The sequence below is a fragment of the Myiozetetes cayanensis genome, unplaced genomic scaffold, assembly GCF_022539395.1.
Source record: "Myiozetetes cayanensis isolate MyiCay16 unplaced genomic scaffold, myiCay2020 scf2-11, whole genome shotgun sequence".
Lineage (NCBI taxonomy): Eukaryota > Metazoa > Chordata > Aves > Passeriformes > Tyrannidae > Myiozetetes > Myiozetetes cayanensis.
The window spans coordinates 10,196,707-10,217,345 of record NW_026087411.1 but is presented as its reverse complement, the minus strand read 5'-3'; the positions used below and the strand labels follow the sequence as shown (position 1 = coordinate 10,217,345).

The 20,639-nt window shown below is 45.4% G+C and overlaps 1 protein-coding gene across 2 annotated transcripts in view; it reads right to left on the bottom strand.

Annotated features, from left to right (window-relative positions):
* Positions 1-20,639, bottom strand: part of PAK5 (p21 (RAC1) activated kinase 5) — a 154,337-nt gene that overhangs the window by 38,218 nt on the left and 95,480 nt on the right. The window lies entirely within an intron of this gene.

Below are 20,639 nucleotides of genomic sequence, written 5' to 3'. Positions count from 1 at the left end.
CTTTGCTCAGAGGATGGCACTCGGTGCAAGTGGTGAGCTGTGCCCTGACACACCACAGAGCAAACGCACACACAGCTTTGCCTCTCCAATCTATCCACCAGACAACCCATCCCAGATGAGAGCCTGGCCCTGCTGTGGTCAGACACAGATCTCACACACCAGCAGCCTAAGGCAGATTTACTGCTGTGCCATTTCAGCCATGCAAACAGACAGAGAGCTCAGATCTAACTCCAGCCTGGTCCAAGGGACTTCACTTGCATTCAGAAAGGGTCCTGCTTAAAAACAGTATCAGGTATCAGTCAGCTACTCTAAACATCACAGTACATGACCTCTCCTTCAGGGGAGAAATGATTGCTGTGAGAGCCACATGCCCAAAGCACCTGGATTTACGCTCACTTGGGTGGGACTCACTACAGCGATGGCCCTGCTTCTTTTAAGATCCAGAAAGAAGGATCAGCTCCTTTGGTCTTTATGCAGTGCTGTGGAGAGGAGAGAGGAGTCCCTCCAATGCTGCACAAGCAAGGAACTGGAGGCTCTTGGAGGAAGTGTGACCTCCCCAGCTTCTGCATCGCTGGAGAGACCTGGGTTGGCCTGGCTGCCTGGTGAAGCTCATTGTTACAGCACTTGCTCTACAGGAAGTGTTTTAGTCAATTTTTAGTTGTTATTTCCTGGTAGGAGCAGGTTGGTTTGCCTCCCTCCTGTCTGCTTTGCCCCTCCTGAGGAGCCTGGGGAAGGCAGCAGGAGGGTCTGCAGGGCACACAGGGATCACAGGCTAACAGGTTAGCTGGGGCAAGAGAAGCTTCAGAGACAAAGTGGAAGGAGGCATGAACTGCAGACTGAAAGGGATGAAGGTATTTGCTCATTCTACTGGCACAGGAAACAGCCAGTACACCCAAAACCTGCATTAACCCTTGGGGTTGGTGGGTCCCACCTTACAACAAAGTGGAGCAGCCTCATGGTTACATTAAAGTCAGTTCAGAATTGACTTTCTGAAGGACTCCAGAAATCTACTGCGTAAGGCAAGGACAAAGTCCTGGTCCCAGGGAAACTGCCAGAGGTCCTGTCTCTTCTCAGTGAAATACTGTCCTGTTTAGGCAGAGTCCCCTGCCTGCCTCCTGCTGCCTCAGAACAGTCCTCCACCTTTCTCTCTGGGCCATTTCAAGCAGGGCTTGCTGAGCCCTTGAGAGCATCTGTCTGAAAGAGCAGCAGGGTAAGGAGGCTGGCAGCTCCATAAAACCTCCTGTGCCACAGGAGAGGCTCAGCTGTAAAGGGGCTGCCCTGACTTTATGATTCAGGAGGTGGAGAGGAGAAGCTCAGAGAAGAAAATGCAGTTGTGTTGCCGATGCAACAAAAAACAAAGATGAGATGATAAATCATGTATTTATTCCACCCTCATTTCCTTTTATTAGTTTACTTAAAGATCAGGTCCATTATTTGAAAATTGATTGCTGGTTGCTTTGTAAGTCCCCCCTGTGGTGTATTTGCAGGTGATTGTCTCCCTTGTGCATACTTTCTTTGGCTCTTTTTCCATTTCCACCATCATAATCTTTTTATTTGTCTTATTGGTGCATGTCGGGCACCTTCTGACACTCACAGACAGGTTTCCAGCCTAACCCAAAGCCATCCTGGTTGGCCTCTGCTCAAAGATTATCTGTTTTCAAGGCTCAAACAGAAGCAGCCAGGTAGCAGCTCATGTTCAGCACTCGTCCGCAGGGCTCCACAAATCACAGCCGGCTGCAAATCAATGGCACTGAGTTGATTTCATTCACCCTCTGGGATGGGAATCTACAAGATTGGAATCTATTAGAGTAACATTTTAAACCAGCAGCTCTAGATGTGTACTTCTTTGCCTGATCAATGCCAGCACGTGCAGGGTTTCCTGCTGGGCTGGCACCCGAACACAGCTGTTGGATGCTCCAAGTCCGCCAGAGCTCCAAACAACATCAGGTAACTAAAAGCGCATCAGCTGGCATAGTGCATATTGCTTCTAAAAATAATCAGCAGATTCATTCAACAAGATACTCCTCTTTCGGTTTTAGATTGGTCTTTGCCATGTGGCTCTCTCCTGTTTCAGTTCTGTTGCAAATGTGAAATCTGGCCCAGCGGGACCTTTACTTTCTCAGGACAATATTTTAGTCTAAAACTGGGTGCCAAGGCCACACTTTTGCCCAGGGATGGTGTCTGAGGCCTGGGTAGTGGGACTTGCCCCACCCTTTTGACTGCAGCTCGTGTTTAGATGAGCTTAAATCGAGCATGAAGCTCCAGCAGGACAGCCAGGGATGGGTTCAGGCACGTGAGCAAACACAGCAACGCTGTGGGTATCAGTGGCCAGAGAACACCTCCCGTGGGGCTGGGCCTGTGAAAGGTGACCAGGAACCCTGGGTAACAGCAGCCACATCACTGTAGGAGCAGAGCAGGAGACCCCACAGGCCAACCTGCCCACACAACAGCTCTGCAAATGGCTGCTTGGTGCTCCTGAACGGAGCAGAGCCTCGACCAGCTCTTAAGGATATCAATAATAAATGCACTGTCGCTTCACTCCATCAGCCAGCAAGGTCTCTCCCTTCCACTGCAAAGCAAAGCCAACCTCTCCTTAGCACAGTCCCTCCAAATAACTGTGACACACACAGCAATCACAAGGAAACTTCATTTCCTCTCTGATTTCTCCCAAAGAATGGAAATTATGCTACTTGTTTTTCCTGAGCTGTCTTGAGGATGGGGGTTTTAGGGCAGTCAAGTCTGTGAAACTTTTAGCTCTGGGCTTTTAAGTGTCCCAAGTCAGTCTCCACTGATGTGCCTGGTCTCAAAAAAAGGAGAGATGTTCAATTTTTGCTATGGCTAAAATTAATTTTTGTGTCATTTTGATATGACATACACAAAAAAAGGGCATTTACTCAATCAGGTGTGGAAGCAGAAAACATCCTGGGTGAGTGAACAAATGCTTTCCAAGAATTATGAAACTCTTTCAGGAACAAGAGGCACCCAAGTGCTTTGAAGAGAAATGACGGACCCTTCCAGAATGCTGGATGGTGTGCATAGCATAGAAATTACGGCATTTCTCTCAAGAGCACAGAATGTATGAAGTTGAAGTTCACTCAGACACCTGCCCGTTGTTAAGAAACCCTAATTTCCTAATGGGATCACTTAGGAAAACATCCCACAGACAATGGGGCACACTGCCTGCCTTTATTAGGGGCGCAGGGAAGTTGTTTGGGCAGCTCTACAGAGCTGCTACAGAGCTGCCTGTGTGCCATCCCCAGGCCAGAGCACTCACCCTTAATTTAATTCTTCCCGACAGCTTCCAACATACTCCTGATTGTGCCAGGTCTCTCAACAAATGCCACCTCTCTGTGCAGCACCTCCTGTGCTCACCCCCACGGAACAAGAGGAAATGAGAGGTATCATACTCGTGATTTGTTGCTATTCTGGTGGGGATGAGCACAACCAGGATGTCTGTCCTTTCCTCGCACGTGCTTTGCCAAGGGATAGTCTGGCTGATTTCAACACCTCATGGGGACTCGAGGGGAGCCTGTCCTAAAAACAGCTACCACTGATGACAGTGGGCTTGAGCTGGCTTTGAGGGGGAAGAGAAAACAGGACTCATCGCTGCATGGTTTCAGTGGGGCACTTCCATCCAAAGACTTCACTTGCTCTTATTCTGAAATGATGCAGCACATTAATTTTGTGCTTGTAAATGTGAGGTTTGAAGGAGGCAGCCCTTCGGTTCCAGCAAAGAGTTCAGCGAGTGTGACAGCATGAGACCAGAAGCAAGTCTGTCCTTAAGCAGGGGAGCCAGGAGATAAGTCTGTTCAGCTCCAGGCTGCCACGCCAAGGTCCTCCAACCCACGGTCCAAGCATGGCACAAGAATAAAGATAAGGGACTTTCTCTACCAAAGCCATGATGGAAAACATATGGACATGGCATTTACTGGACGAAAGCGCAATACCAGTGAGGAAAATCAGACTATCACACCACCTCTCCTCCTGAGGAACCCACAGCAGGGCTGGTCCCAGCTGCACCGGTGGGGAATGGGGGCAGGAGAAATGTGTGAGTTGTGCTCTGTAGATACAGCCACCCAAACCCTTTTATAATTGCAGTGTTTGTCTTACTCCTCCTCTTTGTCTCTGCCCAAGAAAGGAGTTCTGCCAGCCCTGCTGGTGCCTCCTGGAGAGCCGGGACACACCCCCATCCACAGCCGCAGGCACCGAGGTAACGCTGGAAGGGTGCTATCAGCAGCAATCATTGCATTTTGCACTTAATGCTGTTTACTGTAGTGCCTAACAAATCGAATTACATGCTAATCAGCACACCCTGCCTCTTAGATCTATGCCAGCCTTGGCTCCTTTGCAGTGCACTCCTTCCGAGGCACAGAAATAATTCACTGAGCATCACAGTGCCACGGACTCCCAGACTGGTCCAAATTTCACCCCCGACCTTCAACGACAGATCAGGTCCTCACAGCGAGGAAACTCCCTGGGGCTGAGACACTGCCCCTGCAAGGTGTGTGACGTGGACCAGCAAAGCACATCCACTGCCAGCTACTGCACTACTGCCGTGCTGCCTCCCAGGCACAAATGAAGGTGTTTTTCCAGCAAGAAGTATCCTACAGCCCTATCCCGGAGCAACAGGGTGGCAGTACCGTTTTGGGTGCCAGGGGAGCAATGGGCTGTGCTCAGGGCAGGATTTCCAGCAATAGTTTTCCCCAAAAAAGTTAAAACCTTGCCAGCTCATCTCCCCGAGCTCACACAGAGGTGACAGGTTTGCTTTGTTTGTCCAATCTTAAATGCTCAACCCCAACCCATGAGTTGTCCCTCTCCTGTACCTGAGACGAGGGGACACTCAGGGACTGATGAACTGAAAAGCTGAAAAGTCCAGATATATGTTACTACCCCCAAAGAATAAATTTCTGCACTTACAGCAAGTAAAATCCAAGACAGTTGGAATAAAATGAAAAAAAGGATGACTTCAGTCCTAAGGTTAATAGTGTTCTGTATCTTTTATCACATCCCAAGTAAGAGCAGTCCACTCAACCCACCAAATAAGAAAGAAGTCTGCTCAACTCTGACTTTCTGTTCCCAATGAAAAAGTCAGAGCCACTTTTTTCTTCCCTTAGAATTAGATATTCTTTTAAAGTTGGAAAGACCTACTCTATACTGTCATATTGAAAACTACCATGGAGCCCCAGGTTCATCCCCTAAGCCCTTGCCATCCCAGGTGTCCCCAGAAAACACTGAGCAAAGGTCTGTGAAATTCTGTCATGCACAAAAACGCACACAGTAACCCTGCAAAGTTAATACCTAGAATAACGAAGTGAGATGGGTATTTTTACTTAAAAATGGACCTTTTAATGACTGTGTACCACAGCTGCATGACACCTATGATTTTTTAATGGTATTTCAGCAGCCAGATACCGTGTCCCACTAACCCCTGAGCCACCATGACCCTGAGCCACCCTGGGAAGCCTGCAAGGGTTTCCTACACACTCCTTGAGCCCACGCCGGGCTGTAAATATTCCCTGGGGAGGGGCTCTGCATTCAGTCCTCCCCAGTCCTGCAACATGTTTGCTTTCAAACAACCAGCAATTAGTTCAGTTTCAATCAGGCAGCACACACTGCATTAGGCCTCTGAGCCTGTATTTTCTGCAGGGATTCCCTGTGGCTCCTCAGCTGAGCAAGCAGCAGCAGAGCCCTTTTCCCTCGGGGATGGGAGCGGGGCTATTAGCATCTAAAAATTGCCTTCGTGCACACTGGGTATCATGTGCAGGCCCAAAGTGGGAGGCAGTTCTGGGCTCAAACCCCACAGTACCCAATGAAAAGGCGAGTTTTCCCCCAAAGCAGCCACACAGCCAAAAAAAAAACTGGTTACAGGTGGGAGCGTTAATAAAATGCTTCATTTTTAAGAAAACTGACAGAAAGACAGACTGCAAAATGGGAGATGGGTGCAGGTCACCTTCCTTTGATAATTTTTACTTACTAATAATAGTTTTCTGTAGCACAAGGACCTCAATTATTCCCCTCCAGAGCCACCCAAACGCAGTAATACATCATTAGCTTTGCTGGCTTCTGTTGCCGCGCTCTGATTAATCGTAACCTTTCCCGATATTTGATCGTAAATGAAAGAGTATGAATTGAGAAGCACAAATTAAATTAATGTGTCAAGGCAGCTTGCATAGCCAGTGCTCCAGACAAATGGGAGCTGGGCTGAAACTCAATCTCCAGGAGAAAGCAAATGTCTGGTGTGGACTGATGGCAGCATAAATTGCTGAGAAATTCTCCGTGAGCGAGAGGTAAAAAGGATGTTGGTTCTCCTTGAGCTCACACTGGTGCAAGTTCTCACTGATGAGACAAGTGGAAAAGACCAACACATATCTATTCATCTATATAGCTATTAAAAATGAGATTTTTTGGTTTTTTAAATTACTAGCAACAGCAGTAGTTTTGTATTTCCTTTTTGTTTGCTTTAAGGGTGGTTCTGAGCATCTTGGAGGGGACTCTCTGCTTCTGGCTGCAATCAGAGTGTGAGTTTCCTCTACAGAACAAAAGGAGTGGGCCTTCATTGCAGGCTTGCATTTTTTTAGAACTTAGCTCTATTTTTCTATTTTTAACTGAAAATACAAAGAAAATTACCCTATTTTTCAGGAGATGAAACCAGAAGCAGTATCTGGAAAAGTGGAGTGAACTGAGTAAAAAGCAAACAGAGTTTATGGAAAGGCTCTTAAAAACTGGTTCCAGGTCAGGCCGGAGACACTGCTGTGTCAGAGGAGAAATCCTGTTTGACTTTCCAGATAAGATATTCCTAAATACTTTCCTAACTGCCAGAGTGTCATTCTGGATATACAGGATGGAAATGCATACAGGGCACCCGGGAACCGGGAGGTAGCTGCCTGCAGAGCACCTCAAATCACAGGCAGGTGAGTCCTGTGGTCATATCTAGTATTTAATCATTCATTTACTGGTCTTATGTAGAGGGGTATCTCATTACTTCTTTGGATACAAGGTGGTTTCAGACCTTGGGAAAGGGTATTGTTTGTTTTGTCACGTGAATGGACATGCAGGTGAATACCAGGTTGGTTCACCAGCCTGAGGAGAGACCCCCATTTCTCACGATCTCTGCTTAACCCTCTGCTTCTCCTCAATTATGATCTGAGTATTTCAATTTGGCAACCACAGAATAAACCCTTGGACAGTGTTCTGATATACCCTACTAATGAATCAAGACTGTGATTTTAAACATTGCCTCTCTGGCAGCAACAAGAAGGATCTACAAATCGTGAGTGAAGTCAGCCCAAAATCCTGAGTCTTCTACCATCCTGCTAAACTGTCCCACACATAAATAATGTACTGACAGAAATTAGTCACCTGTGACCACACAGTTTTTCCAGGCTACCTTTTTCAGCTCAAAGTAATTACAGAAATACCATTTTCAGTGCATGCCCATGTGAGTTTTAGAAGGAAAAACCTTGACAGTCCATAGGATTCAACTTATTACCACAGGTTTTCATGATGTCTTATATTTTTTTGAGACAGGGTAGACTTGCAAGTAGTTAAAATTAAAATACATGCTTTAACCACGGAAAGATACATACTGATGGACTGGACCAACAAAATGCCATCTTTCCCAGAGCCCCTCATTTACCCTGCAGCATTCTGCTCATTTCAACCTTGGGTCAAACCAGTCAATTTTTCAGAGTTTCTATGTCACTGCACAATGCAATAAAAACGCATTTAAACAATTGCGAAGCACCCAGGACTTGTCATTGTCCACGTTCCTTTTCAACCCCACAATACCTTGTTTACGGTGGAAAATGCCTTCATTTGCCACTGCACAGCAGTGTGTCTCCTGATAGCTGGCCCATGAGACACATCTAATAGAAATGCACAGCGGAACAAAAGACGGACAAAAAATAATAACAAAAGGCGATGTACGCTTCCAGAGAAATAGTAAAAGCTGGTACAGAGTGGCCAAACTAGGATTGATGTACTCCGGGGAACAATACCCATTCTTCTTATTGAAAGCTACTCTTGTACCAGGACTCATTTCCACACACTGACTGACATGTGCTTTCCTAATTTGGAAGTCTCGTGATTCCCAGTGGATTTTAACGCTCGGTAATTTTCAGTCGAGTAGCTTAAACGCATATATTGTAGTCAGTCACTCTCTATTATCTTATACACATGCACACACATATAGCAATGTGTAGACAGAGGTTCTTGCAGAGAATTAGTCTGCAACAGCTCTGGGCAGATTAAAGAGAAATCCCCCCCCCCGCCTTCAGAGCCTCCTAAACCCCTGGAGGTAACTCAAATCATTTCTATCCCTAGCAATTGAAAAGATTCCAGGTTTGCCATAGCAAATGGTCCCTTGGGTGCTCAGCTTGAGATAATTAGTGGTATTAACTTTGTAGGCAATGCTGGACACCCACAGGGAGGGGGGATTAAATAAGGGACCCATTAAATGAGTCACCCCAAGTCTCAAGTTACTTCTGAAACTTCAAGCAGCTGTAATTTATTTTTTCCGAGTTGATATTATTAGTAGTATTTTAAAATACTATCCTGTATTGTAAGGGATGTGAGTACTTTATTTCTATGTTTTGAATTAGAAAAAAATAATAAAAGGAAATATTATCAAGAATGAAAGTGATGACATAGAGAAGATAAGGTGAGCAGGGCGATCAGACCTGAAGGAAACATCAAAACCAGAGCTGTGAAACAATATTACATAATTCTGAATATTAGTAAATATGGACATTGCCAGGGGTTGGGAGGACTGTAGGGTAAGAACTGCAAGGATGTGAAATTCTCTATCTGTCAAGAGAAAAGGCTGAGAAACACTTGGAAAACTGTTGGTATCAATCATGTACCATCTTTGCATATTGGGCCACATCCTCAGTGGGGTCTGCTGGAAACGCCTCCCCAGAAGAGATGGACTGGCACCAACTTGGATCACAGCAAAGGGGAAATTAAAATGTCTTGGTTTTGAATGTAAAGCTGTAGTTCCAACCCTCTGAAATTCGAGTTTCCTCTGCAGCACTTGATGGCAGCGGCAAAGCCAGCATTACAAACACACCAGTGACCAAACCATGGGAGGCTGCAGTAGGGCCTTTTCCAGATTTCCCAGTCGAGACTGATAACAGGACCACACAGTTCCTCACAAGTGCTCTGTATTTACCGTGCATGTATCCTGATAATCTGTAAAATTCAGCTTTTGCTTGAAAAGTCACTTTACAGCCCCCAGAGAGTGTCACAAGCACAAACGGCACTGGAGGGGGACACACACCTGTGACAGCACCACTGAGACGGGGGGCTCTAGAGTTGACCTCCTGCCATAAACCCTCCCTGGTGTGTTCACATTCAGCACACTACACTGAGACTCACTGCATTTCTTATTTTACTTCTAACCCAGTACAGGCTGTGCTGGCTCTCAGGGAATCACTCTATTACTGTAACATTTGTAATAAAGGTCGCTTTCCACCGAAGGATCAACAGCAACAAATGCTTCCTAATGCATTATTAATGGCAAGCCTCTGATAAGAATACTCTTTGGGATTAAACACATCCGAACCTGTAAAGTGTTTACCAAGAAACGACACAAAATCAGATTATTTGGTACGTCAAAATACCTTTAAAATGCAAACAAACATATCTAGAGATTACATGGATCCACAGCAAGTGGCTGGAAGATGAAAATCATGCCTGTTGTTATCCCTGTGGGTTTCCTACCTTGCTATCTGGTTTTACTCTGCATTGCTGTAACATGTAACTGAAGGAAAAAACCATTTCCACAGTCTACAATAAATCACAAATGTGTAGATCCTACTTGAAATGTTTATTCCACACATATTTTCTTGTCTTTCTTTTCCCACTCTGCATTGTGCTGAGAAACAGGCTTGAAAGTCAATTCTTATCCTATTACCTATTGAGTTGCTGTCATGCAGTGCTCTGCTTCCACATTAAAAATGAGAACTGATCCCTTGAAGGGTTTTCTAGAGCTTACTATTTATTACCTCCCTCAGAAAAGTTTACCATAAGCTCTTTATACAGAACATGGGAATGTTTATAAAGGAGATGCCTGCTCAGTCCTCCTCCCTTGGGATCATCCTCAGCAACCAATAATTGCTACTAAGGAATTCCTCGACACTGATTTTTTTCGGAGCTAAGCGACCTTGCCATGCAGACTTTGTATTTTCCATCTCCAGACATCAGTTTGGGAAGGGTGGGTCTCATCTGTTCTCCAACTGGGAGATAAAGGTCGGAAGAAAAAACGGAGACCCCTTATGCCTTGTCTCTGATGTGAAAGCTTTCACAGCAGCCACAGAAAAGCAAACAAAACCTCCAGTATAAAGCAAACTGAATGAAAGAACTCCCACACCTTTATCTCTGGGCAATCTGTGCAAATCCAGAAAGATGAATGCAACTGTGAGGTCTTTATTGTTTTTCCCTTTTAAATGCCAGAAATAAGATTTTTTTTTTTTTTGCCTGCAGGAAGGTTTTGAGCAACTGCAGAGGTTACTGCATCTCAGATGGCCACCACTGCCACCTTCCAAGAGATGCTGCTGCTACAGGAAGTGGCTCCCAGTCCTTCCTTCCAGAGGAAGGAAGCACACATGTGAATCACTGCATTTTGCTGGGCCCATCCAAATGCTGTTTATGGGAAGGGCCTCTCCAGGATGAGGGGTTTCATCTGAAATGGTCCAAAAGGACACTTGGAGCCTCTCAAAAAAAAACAAGGAGAGGAGGTTGCCAGGTGACTCCATGACCAGCTAAGATGACTCCCAAAAGCCTGGCTCTGGAAGCACCACAACAAGCTGCCATGTGACTGTGTATATGAGTTGATTCAGCTGCCAAACTTTCAGACAATTATGTCAAAATGCCACTTCTGTCCCAGAAGAAGTTCCTCTCGTGCTGGAACCACACGGCATCACCCTCCTCAGCCCGCACCAACTGCTTTTACAGCAGCTCTCAAGGAGGTTGTTTTGTTGAGAAACTGCCATTGTAACAAGGAGTCTGCGAGAGAAGGCAAGGTCTTCTCCATGTATTTTGTGATAAATCTTATTTACCACTGAGGGGGATATGCTGAGACTATACAGAGGTGAAGATCTTGGCCATCGTCTCTCAGGAATCAACGGTTCATGGATCCCCACGGCTCCCAGCCTGCTCAGTGCCCATCAGGCCCTGACCCCTCTGTTTATATTTAAATATATACATTTATGTTTAAATTTAGCATATTCACATCTGAGATTGCAGGTCCTTCTTGAAGTCTCAGCATCAAAAATACACCACCAATTAGAAAATAATTAATCATTTTAAAAAAAGAGCATCTCTGCCTGCTGACTCTGGCTGCATTCACCACTGTTTCCAGAGGCAGGCAGATTCATTAATTCATTCATTCCCCACTTCGTTATGGAATGACTCCAACAAAGCTGCTGATACAACTGGGAAATCAAAGGATGAGCCAGGAAAGCGACTGCAAAAAAATGCATTAAGGAAACATGTGTGGTTATGTCGAGTGGCAGGGCCAGAGTCAGCAATTCATGAAAAAAGGGACTGCAGAGTCACTGGCTGAGAGGAGAATTAGAAGTGCAGATCCTAATGGAAGTATTTTCTTATCAAAAAAAAAATAAAAATTGTAATTTCTGGTCAAATGAAATATGTTGTCCTACAAAATCTTTCATTCAACTGTCACCGTTTTCCTTTTGTACTTAAACACAGAATCATATATAACTTGCAAGATATTTAAGGTATAGTTAACTCCTTAGGTTTCTCCTCAAATTTTGGACATATGAGTCAATAAATACCCTGATGCTTTTCGTTTCAGCCAGTCTGAAAATCATCTGTGCTCTAGGTGGGCATCAGAGGTGACTTACTGTTTGCTTCATGGGGCAGCAGAAAGGTTTCACAAAGATGATTTTAGGACAGCCACGACACTCAAACTATTTGATACGTCACAAATGAATGACCAGAACATCTTTTTACACTTTACCCCTGTAAGGGTCTGCACTCCAAGCATCAGGCTTTGGCTGTACCTTGTGCACCCACCCCAGGGTGTGTAACTGTGCCCAGCCACACTATACAACCATGGCTTTCTAAATTATTCCCAGCTTCTCCAGGATGAAGGCAGGAAGATGTCCTGAACGGCTTTTAAAATGATTATGCAATTCACAGTGGGCTGTATAATACCTTTTCCAAAAAAACCCCTCTCTCTTAGCACTCTGACAGCCATCAGCCATGTCATTATAACTGTTCTTTCTCCTTATAAGACACATTCTGAATGTTTTAAATGGAAATAACATCACCTTGTCCCCCCGTGTTTCATACTCGTGGCATGTCCTTGCAAGCAACCAGAGCTCAGGATGCCAAAAGCTGAAGGCTCAGCTCGCCCACGTAAGAGATGGGATATGAATAAATCAGTGCAAAGTCCATGTGAGCTCCTTCTCTCCCGCTAGCAGGGGCTCAGGCTGGAAAAGCTGGATCTGCAGTGGAGCTGCCGTGCAGCTTTTAACTACCCGTGGTACCATTTGAAATCCTCAGTTCATTCAGTATATGGAATTCATGTTTTAAAATACCAAATATGCAGCTGGGCATTTACAGAGAAATGGAGAAAAAAGAAGAACATTTACTAGGGTGGTGTGACCGTTTCTTTTACAGAGTTTGACTTACTGGGAAGGAGTCTAAAAACCCAAAGGAAACCCCAGAATTCAAAGAGCTTCAGACTCCATCCTCAGTGTCACCATCAGACTGGTTAGGGCAGATCTCACTCCTGCATACCTGATGAGAGCAGAGCTGGGCACCTGCTGCTGTGTGTTTTGTACCTCTCTAAATATCATCTTCAAAGGCCATTTATCTTTTCCCCAGTGTAGAGCTGTGTCATCTCAGGCTTTCTGGAACAGCATTTGGATCCTAATTCAACTGTTGTTGGCTTTAGGGGGAGGACTCTGACCCTAAAAATTGCCACTTTCTCCTCTATTTTCCTCTATTGAGGAAATGGGAAAAATAATCCTCCATGGTGACAACACATCCCTAAGCAGGGGAGGGGGGACACGGCTGGCTTTATTGGAGGAAGTTTATTTCCTATTCCCTTTCTTTTTAACAGGCTAAAGGAGATGTTGTTTCCCTCCCTCCCTTTTGCTGCCACCACCTCCCACATCTCAATGGAAACCAAAGTCTCAGACTCTTCAGCTGTAGCCCTCCATCAATGTTTTCTAAACCAAGATATTGTAAAGCTGGGAGAAGGCTGAGCTTCACATTCTCTGCTCTGAATTCAGCAAAGCTTATGCTCATCAGAAAAGCAGAAGGAAAGAGAAGTTTATGACTCGGAAAATCTCTGAGCCAATATTTGTAAATAAGGTCTAATTTAATTACCTATATATGTATTTTTTCAGCTGTCCAACTCTGAAAGAGCACAATCCCATTGGGATGAAGCAATCACACTATTTAACATGCAAAATCACTACTTGCCCACCAGCTTATTAATAGGTGGTTTTCTAATTCAGAGGAAGAGGCGAATTACAGGCAAAGTAGAAGAGCAATAATCTGAATGCATCTGAAATGCTCCACTGAACCCTGCTCCAGCAAACATAAGAAAAGACTTTTTTCTGGTTTTCCCCTCTCCAGTGACAGCTTTCCAGTGCCACTGGCATCTGTCACGGGAGCAGAGGCAAATGCTTCCACACTTGGTAATAATCAGAGCAAGGAAATTATGGATCGGGAGGAGGAGAAGGAAACACGGGTTTTTGTCTCTTGGCTAAAGGCATGCTTCAACCTGAAAAGCTCAAAGGGAACTCAGTAGTAGCTTCCTCCTCCATTTCCACTTCTCAAGCAGAGCCAGGACTCCCCACAGATCTCCCAGGTCACCTGTTTTCTCCGAGCTCTCAGTTTTGCTGTGCTTCTGGTCCATGTGCCGAGTCCCAAAGGTCTAACTCCGTCAGCTCCTACCTATCCTTCCCCACACCGCTGCTCCACCACCTATTTATGCAAAATAATCTTCCAAACTCTCCAAACTTCATTTCAAGCCCACCTTCGCTGTCAGCTATTACTCTATCCCTACCTCCACTGTCACCACAGGTCATGAAGAACAAATTCACCCTCCACACAATCTCTGACCTGCAATGTTTGCTGCAAAACAACACGAGACCAAAGAACTGCCCTCGGCAGAACAGCTCCTCATGGGAGCAGATAAAAAAGGATTTTCCTTAATGTAACTGCAAACTGAAATCAATAAATACACGACAAGGCAATACAGAGGCAAACTTGGGCGCGGCAGGGAGTAGGTAGGAAATTTATATAAACTACACTTACCAGGACAGAGTAAAGAGCAAATACAAATCTAAAAGACACTACCAGATGCCTAAAGTCAAAGTAGAATATTAATAAATGATTAACAGGGCAGGTTTTAGAACAAGTGTTACAGATTCTGTATCTCTACAAAATCAGCTTTCAGCAGCCTAAGATGTTAAGGCTTAATCAGAGTGCATTGTTTTGGAGACGAGCTATCACCAGCCAGTTAAATTGCAGGAATGGAAGAGGGGGTTTAATTCAAGATCCTCTAGGGAGGAGATTTGTTTGAAAGAGGTCAATTAAGCCTTCCACTCCAGTTAATCCCTTCTGTTTATTTTAAAATATCTGGAATAAGGAAAAACATTACAATAGGCCAGCAAAGCGAAATTTTCCTATGGATGCACCAAACTAAAAACCTGCAGGTCAGCTTGCTTTCAGCTGGGAGAATCACAGGCAGAAATTGCAATCAGCCTGCATTTCATATGGATGCATCACGTGGAGATGATTCAGACTGAATTATTCTGTAAATCAGCCTTATGAAACATTCTCCTCTGAGGAAGGCAGCAGTACTTATCTGATTTTGGTAGAAGTTAATATTTTAACTTATAAGTCTGGTTAGGAAGGAGTCTCTGTGGTCAGGCAGAAGAGAGTGGACCCTCAAAGAAAATATTTCTATTAGATTGCATTTTACTTCAGAAGTCAGGAGCTGCCCACCTCTGCCTTCAGAGTCCCTCTTCCCTCCAGCCTCCCATCTATTAATGGCATTATTTACATATATTTCCCTTAAGCTTTTGAGTCACCAATGGTTATTTAGGTCAATGTATATGTTTCTTCTGCTCTTCTGAATATTGATGGCTTTCAATCTTTTTTTTTTTTCCTCCTTCTTTGGTCCTACTGTAACTCCTTTCCAAGCTTCCCAAAGCAAAGCAGCAAATGCCAGGCACACCACACACTGTGCTGCCCATCTGCTTCCCGCTGCCGCCTCCCTCCTCGCCCCACGGCACATCCGTGTGCGTGATCTTTGTGGAGAGGCTTTCTGTGTGTCACAGACCACCTATCCTGCCGAATCAGAGCACAGGAAAAGCAGCATTCTCCCTTCCCAGAGCCAGCCCTGTACAGTTCTTTTCAGTGCTCACCAGCACCGAGCTCTTTCGCGCTCAGGGGGCAGGTGAGGAGCCACCACCAAAGCACTGCGACCCCACAACCAGCAAATGCCTCAGTTTCCATTTCCTTGCTGTGTCATTACTTGCATGGAATGATGCTCCCAGCACTTAAGAAAAAGGCCTGGTGCATGTGCCTGTAGCAAGGAAGCAAAGGACAGACAATCCCTACTCGGAAACCAGCATGGGTCAACAGGGGGGCAGGGGAGAGAGGGGTCTGCAGTTGGAAATGCAGGAGCAGTGAGGGCAGGGTGGGAGTCATGGACACAGAAACCACCATGGTTTTCTCCAGGAACACAGTAACAGCCCAGAGATATCAATGGGAGTGGCTTGGGGAGGGGAGGCTGAGCCAGAGGGGACAAATGCAGTGGAGAACTGAGTAAGGGAGGAGAAGCCAGGTGAGAAGGAGCTGAATCAGTGGAGCAGCTCTGACTTGATCCATTATCAAAGTGGAAATCCAGCTGAGCAGCAACTAAAGAGCTGGGAGGAGAATTCGATCAGCCATACTGTACCCAGGGCAAAGTGATGGCAGCACCATCAGCTTGGCATCATGTGGCAGCTGCTGCAGGTCCCCTCTGCTGGGTCTGCCCTGTGTATTCCTCCCAGCACCCTGATCACTCAGAACTGAGTTAATTAGACACAGACCCACTGGCTCCCTTCACAAATCCATAAAACTCCTTTGGGCTCAGCCCTTTAGTCCCCTCTCTCTTTCCATGGAAGCAAACGACCTTCTGAGATCAGTAACACCCCATTCTCCACCCATGGCCTCAGGAACATCTCAGTTATGCAGAAGCAATTAAAGGGGTTCACTTTCTGGTAATGAACTTCCACCCCATTAGAGTGTATGTGCTTTGTCCCATGCTCTGCCTTTCTTTGAAGGGAAAAATCTGCTTTCAGAGCTGCCTCCATGGAAACAGCAACTCTGTGGTGCTGGCGATGTTCCAGGCTCGATGGGCTCTGTTCAAACGTGGAAATCTGCATTGCTTGATCACAGAGTGCTGAAACCTCAAGCCAGGATCCCAGAGCCCAGCCAGGTCTCCTCTGGCTTGTTCAACAGCACCAGTGGAGTTCTTGTGGGTCAGATCTCACACCTGGCAACATCTGTGCAAACCTACGGCAGAGGAAGGCTTGGGAAAGTGGAGGGACCGGACAAAGCTTTTACCTCACACACTTTGTTAACTCTGGCAGCGCTAACACAGATGCTGGACTACCAAAGTAGCTAATGGAGTGAAGGTAAGCACTCAGTTTCCCTCCTATAATGAGCTTTGAGACCAAACCTCCAGCAAATGTAAATAAAATTAAAAAAAAAAAAATCCTCTAATTCCCATTTTGAAAAACTTGCACAAAAACCAGAGCACAAGTGATCTGCTGGATTTGGCCCCCCATAGGCTGCTGCATCCCCCAGCAAGGTCACAGCTGGTGGCAGACCACAGTAACACCTACAGGGCTCCTAGGCTCAACTTCCAAAGGAGGATAAATGACTCCTTTGGCCCCTTGAATCCCCTCATCTGCAGCTTTCAAACTATCAGAGAGGATGTGTGGCAGCTGCACAACCAGAGCGCAGGTAGAGGAGAGGGGATTTGCCCTCTGGCTTGGGAAAACTGGTCCCTGTGTAATAAAACACACAGCTCTTCTCTAATCATTTGTTCAGCTCCATAAATCCCGGGGCATAAAGTCAGGCTGTTGGGAAGAGCAGCTGTGAGGGAATCTCTGCAGGAGGAATGAAAAAGCTGACGGGTGCCAGTCCCAGTGCTCCGCTGGTTCCACATGGCTTTACTGCCACCAACTTCAAAGGAGCTGCTCAGTCGTGGTACTATAAATACCAGCAGAGTGGGCCTCAGTGGCAGCTTGTGGTGAATATTAGGAGAAATGTAAAATTCAACAATCCCTAATTGCCCTTCAGTCAACAGTACCTGTTCAAATTACTGTTATTATGGCAAAGATACTGAAATTGTTAACACAAACACAGCCGAGGATTACAGATGCTGTAGCTTTCTACCAGCAAACCTTTTACTTGCTGCTAAATATTTTCCCTTTCAAGTCAGGAACAACACCCACAGTGGCTGATACCCAGTGATCAGGGGCTGCTCCAGGATTTGCAGGAGGGTGTCCTGCAAGCAAGGACAGAGATGGTGCAGGAGGAGAAACTCTTGACAAAGGCCCCAGGGAGCTCATGAAGGAAAGGCTGAGAAGGGAAAGCACTCATCCTGCAAGGAATGATTAAAAACAATTATGGAGAAGATGGGAGGACAGACCCAAAAGAAACATCGTCCACGTGTCAGTTGAAAACCAAAACAGGTCTTTTTTAGAAAACGGACATGGTGTATTTGTCAAAAATACTGTTTTGGAGGACCTGAAGCTCAGCTGGGTTGGGAGAAGCAGGTCCAGATCTCTGCAAGGTCTTTTCCAAAGCAGGGATTTAACAGAGAATCTTCAGCAGTTTCCTCACCACCATTTCTAAGCACTCTGGTATGGGTGTCTCTCAGTGTCTCCTCAAAACACTGAGATGTGCACAAAGACCTGTGTCAGCAGCACAACTCGGGTTTTTCTTTCCTTCTCTGCCAAGAAAGCTGCTTCCAGATGTGCTGCTCAGAATCCCAGACCCAGGACTGGCGCTCATGCTTCACAGCTGCCAAAGCCAATGGAAAGGAGAGGTACCCCCAGCAGGACCAAACCCAACGGACCCCACTCCTCTGGCCAACAGGAGGTTCAAGACCCATTCCCGGCACCAGTCAACACTGCCCAGGGTACCAGGAGTGCTGTGCACCCTGCAGGATGAGGCCCCATGGATTACACCCTGGCATCCCGCCCCAGGAGAGTTATGCAGATGACTCAGTCCCATCAGCAACAATAAATTCAATGAGCAATGGTATTTCCACGCACAGGGAAGAACTCCGGACGCTTGGTGCAAACACCGCTTTGTGCAGACAGGGAAAAGATCTCGAGTCGACACAATGCTTTACACACCACTGAAGCTCAAGTAACTGCAAAATCTGGCCCAGAATACCTTTTGCTTGGTTACGTGTTTGCATCGCAGAGGGTTTTTCAAAATACATTTCCAAACCAGATGACTTAGCACGGGCAACCCCAGCTCTGCTGAGGAATTACGCTGATTTAACTCTTCTGAGGGGCTTTGCCTGAATTCAGCCTAATTGATGCCATGGAGCCAAACTTATCCCAGGAATTATAAAGACTGTAGGTACTGCTGCCGGGTGAGAGCTGCATCTGCTGCACGTATGGATGCAGCCCCTACCCCAGAGGGCTCCCTGCCTGCATGGAGAAGGCACAGCAGGGACAAACGAAGTGGGACAAACCACATGGTGAAGCCATCACATCACCCCAGGAGCCTGGGTTTGATTTCAGACCTCTGATACCACCTCTTCTCATGTGAGTGTTTCCACGGGAAATCACAAGCTCAGAGGCTCAGATCAGGTCTGAAGCTGAGGGGGGTTTAATCCCTGGTCCTACCCACACATAGGCATGACTTTATTCTGGTTAGTTGGTCTTCCAAGGGTTAATGAGATTATTCCTGTGCTCAAAGCAAAGCAAGCACCAAAGCTTACAGGACCAAGGTCTGATTTTCTTCTCTGAGGCAAGAAGTCCCTTAATTTGCCATTGGTTTTCTTGGAAAGGTAATTGTCTTTTTGGAGCTGCTCTTTGCCTTAGGTTCTAACTATTTTGAGCCTTTTCAAAATGCCACTGCTCGAGCCACTTTAAAAGGCACCAATAAAATTAATATTAAAAATGACTTAGCGCATAATTCATGGCCTCTAGAAAACCATTTCTTATTCGGCTGGCAAACCAAGCGGTCATGCATTTTACATGGCTTGCTCCTTTTCTTAGCTGTGCTGCACTGCTTTGGGAACAAGTCATGTGTGCTGCACACGTCAGTCAGGCAGCACACCTTGATGCCAACATAAATCCAGCGTGGTCACCTGGGACGGGACGCAGCCGTTCGCTCTCTCGCACAGCAGGGAAATCAGAGTTACAACAGATTTACAACCAGGCCGAGTCAGATCAGGGGACGACGACCTCTGTAATATCTGTCCAGGTACAAAATGTCCCGCTTAATCTTCCTATTTGTTTCCTGAGAATTTATGGCGGCGGCGTTGGAAAAGCAGTGAATTTTATGCAAGTATTAGAGAAAACCCCCAGGAAACATTTAGCAGAATAAACTCGAGAGCTGGTACCAGAAACATAACCGAGAAAGCTCGTGCTATACACAGCTATGGGTATAAGCATTCACTTAAAGTAATTAAATTACAGTACTAAAGAGTTAAAGTAGCTCATAAGAACTGTCTACAGTATGCCACAGAGGAAGGTACATAAATCAAATAACAAAACCCAGATGAAAATCTAAGTATCATAACTGTTCAATCCTTTCAAAATAAATCTAGGGCAACATTATATTGTATCCTTAATTCAGTATGTCCAAGTTGATATTTATTAACAACCAGTTCTGAAGCCCCTGGTTAAAATAAAGTGGACTGTGATTTTAAAATATTGGTTTGGACAGCCCATACTACCTAATTTGTGATTTACACCACACTTGTGGAAAAGGTCTCACAAAGAGAGGATTGAAGGAGGTATAAGGAGACTGCTAAAATAATAAACTTGAAAGCTATTCTTAGTAAATAACTAAATAAATCATATTTACAAGGTTTTATTATGGCAAAGCATTGCCCATTGTCTCCACCATTCCCCTCAAGAAACCAATGAGTTCTACCTCGCTTTAAAAACTTTAGCCAACACTCCTAATGTAGGTTATACCAGAAAGGGAATATTGTAATTCTTTCTCAAGAGAATTTGAAGAATGAAGACCCAGAGTGGTTTAATTAATGTTAAATAATCAAGTTCAACTTGATATAATTAAATTTAATCACCTATCAGAGTTAATAGGCCAAAAATAACAAAGTAGATGAGAAGAATGAGAAATCCAGTCCAAAAGGACCCAGAGTCACTAAGATGGTTATTAAAGTACTGAAGTTTGGCATGTGTGCCAGTAGGAAAATGGAGTATTTGAAGACCCACACCCTTCTGAGCAAAAGGCTACCAGGAGAACAGCAGGAAAATCAAGGCAGTGGAAATTCAAGCTTCAAAGATTCTCCGAGTAGAAAAACATCTGACTTTGGAAATTCATATTTTTTAATTAGTTGCAGGAAGATTGAAGAGCAAAGGCTGAAAGTAAGATTCCTGCAGCAGGGA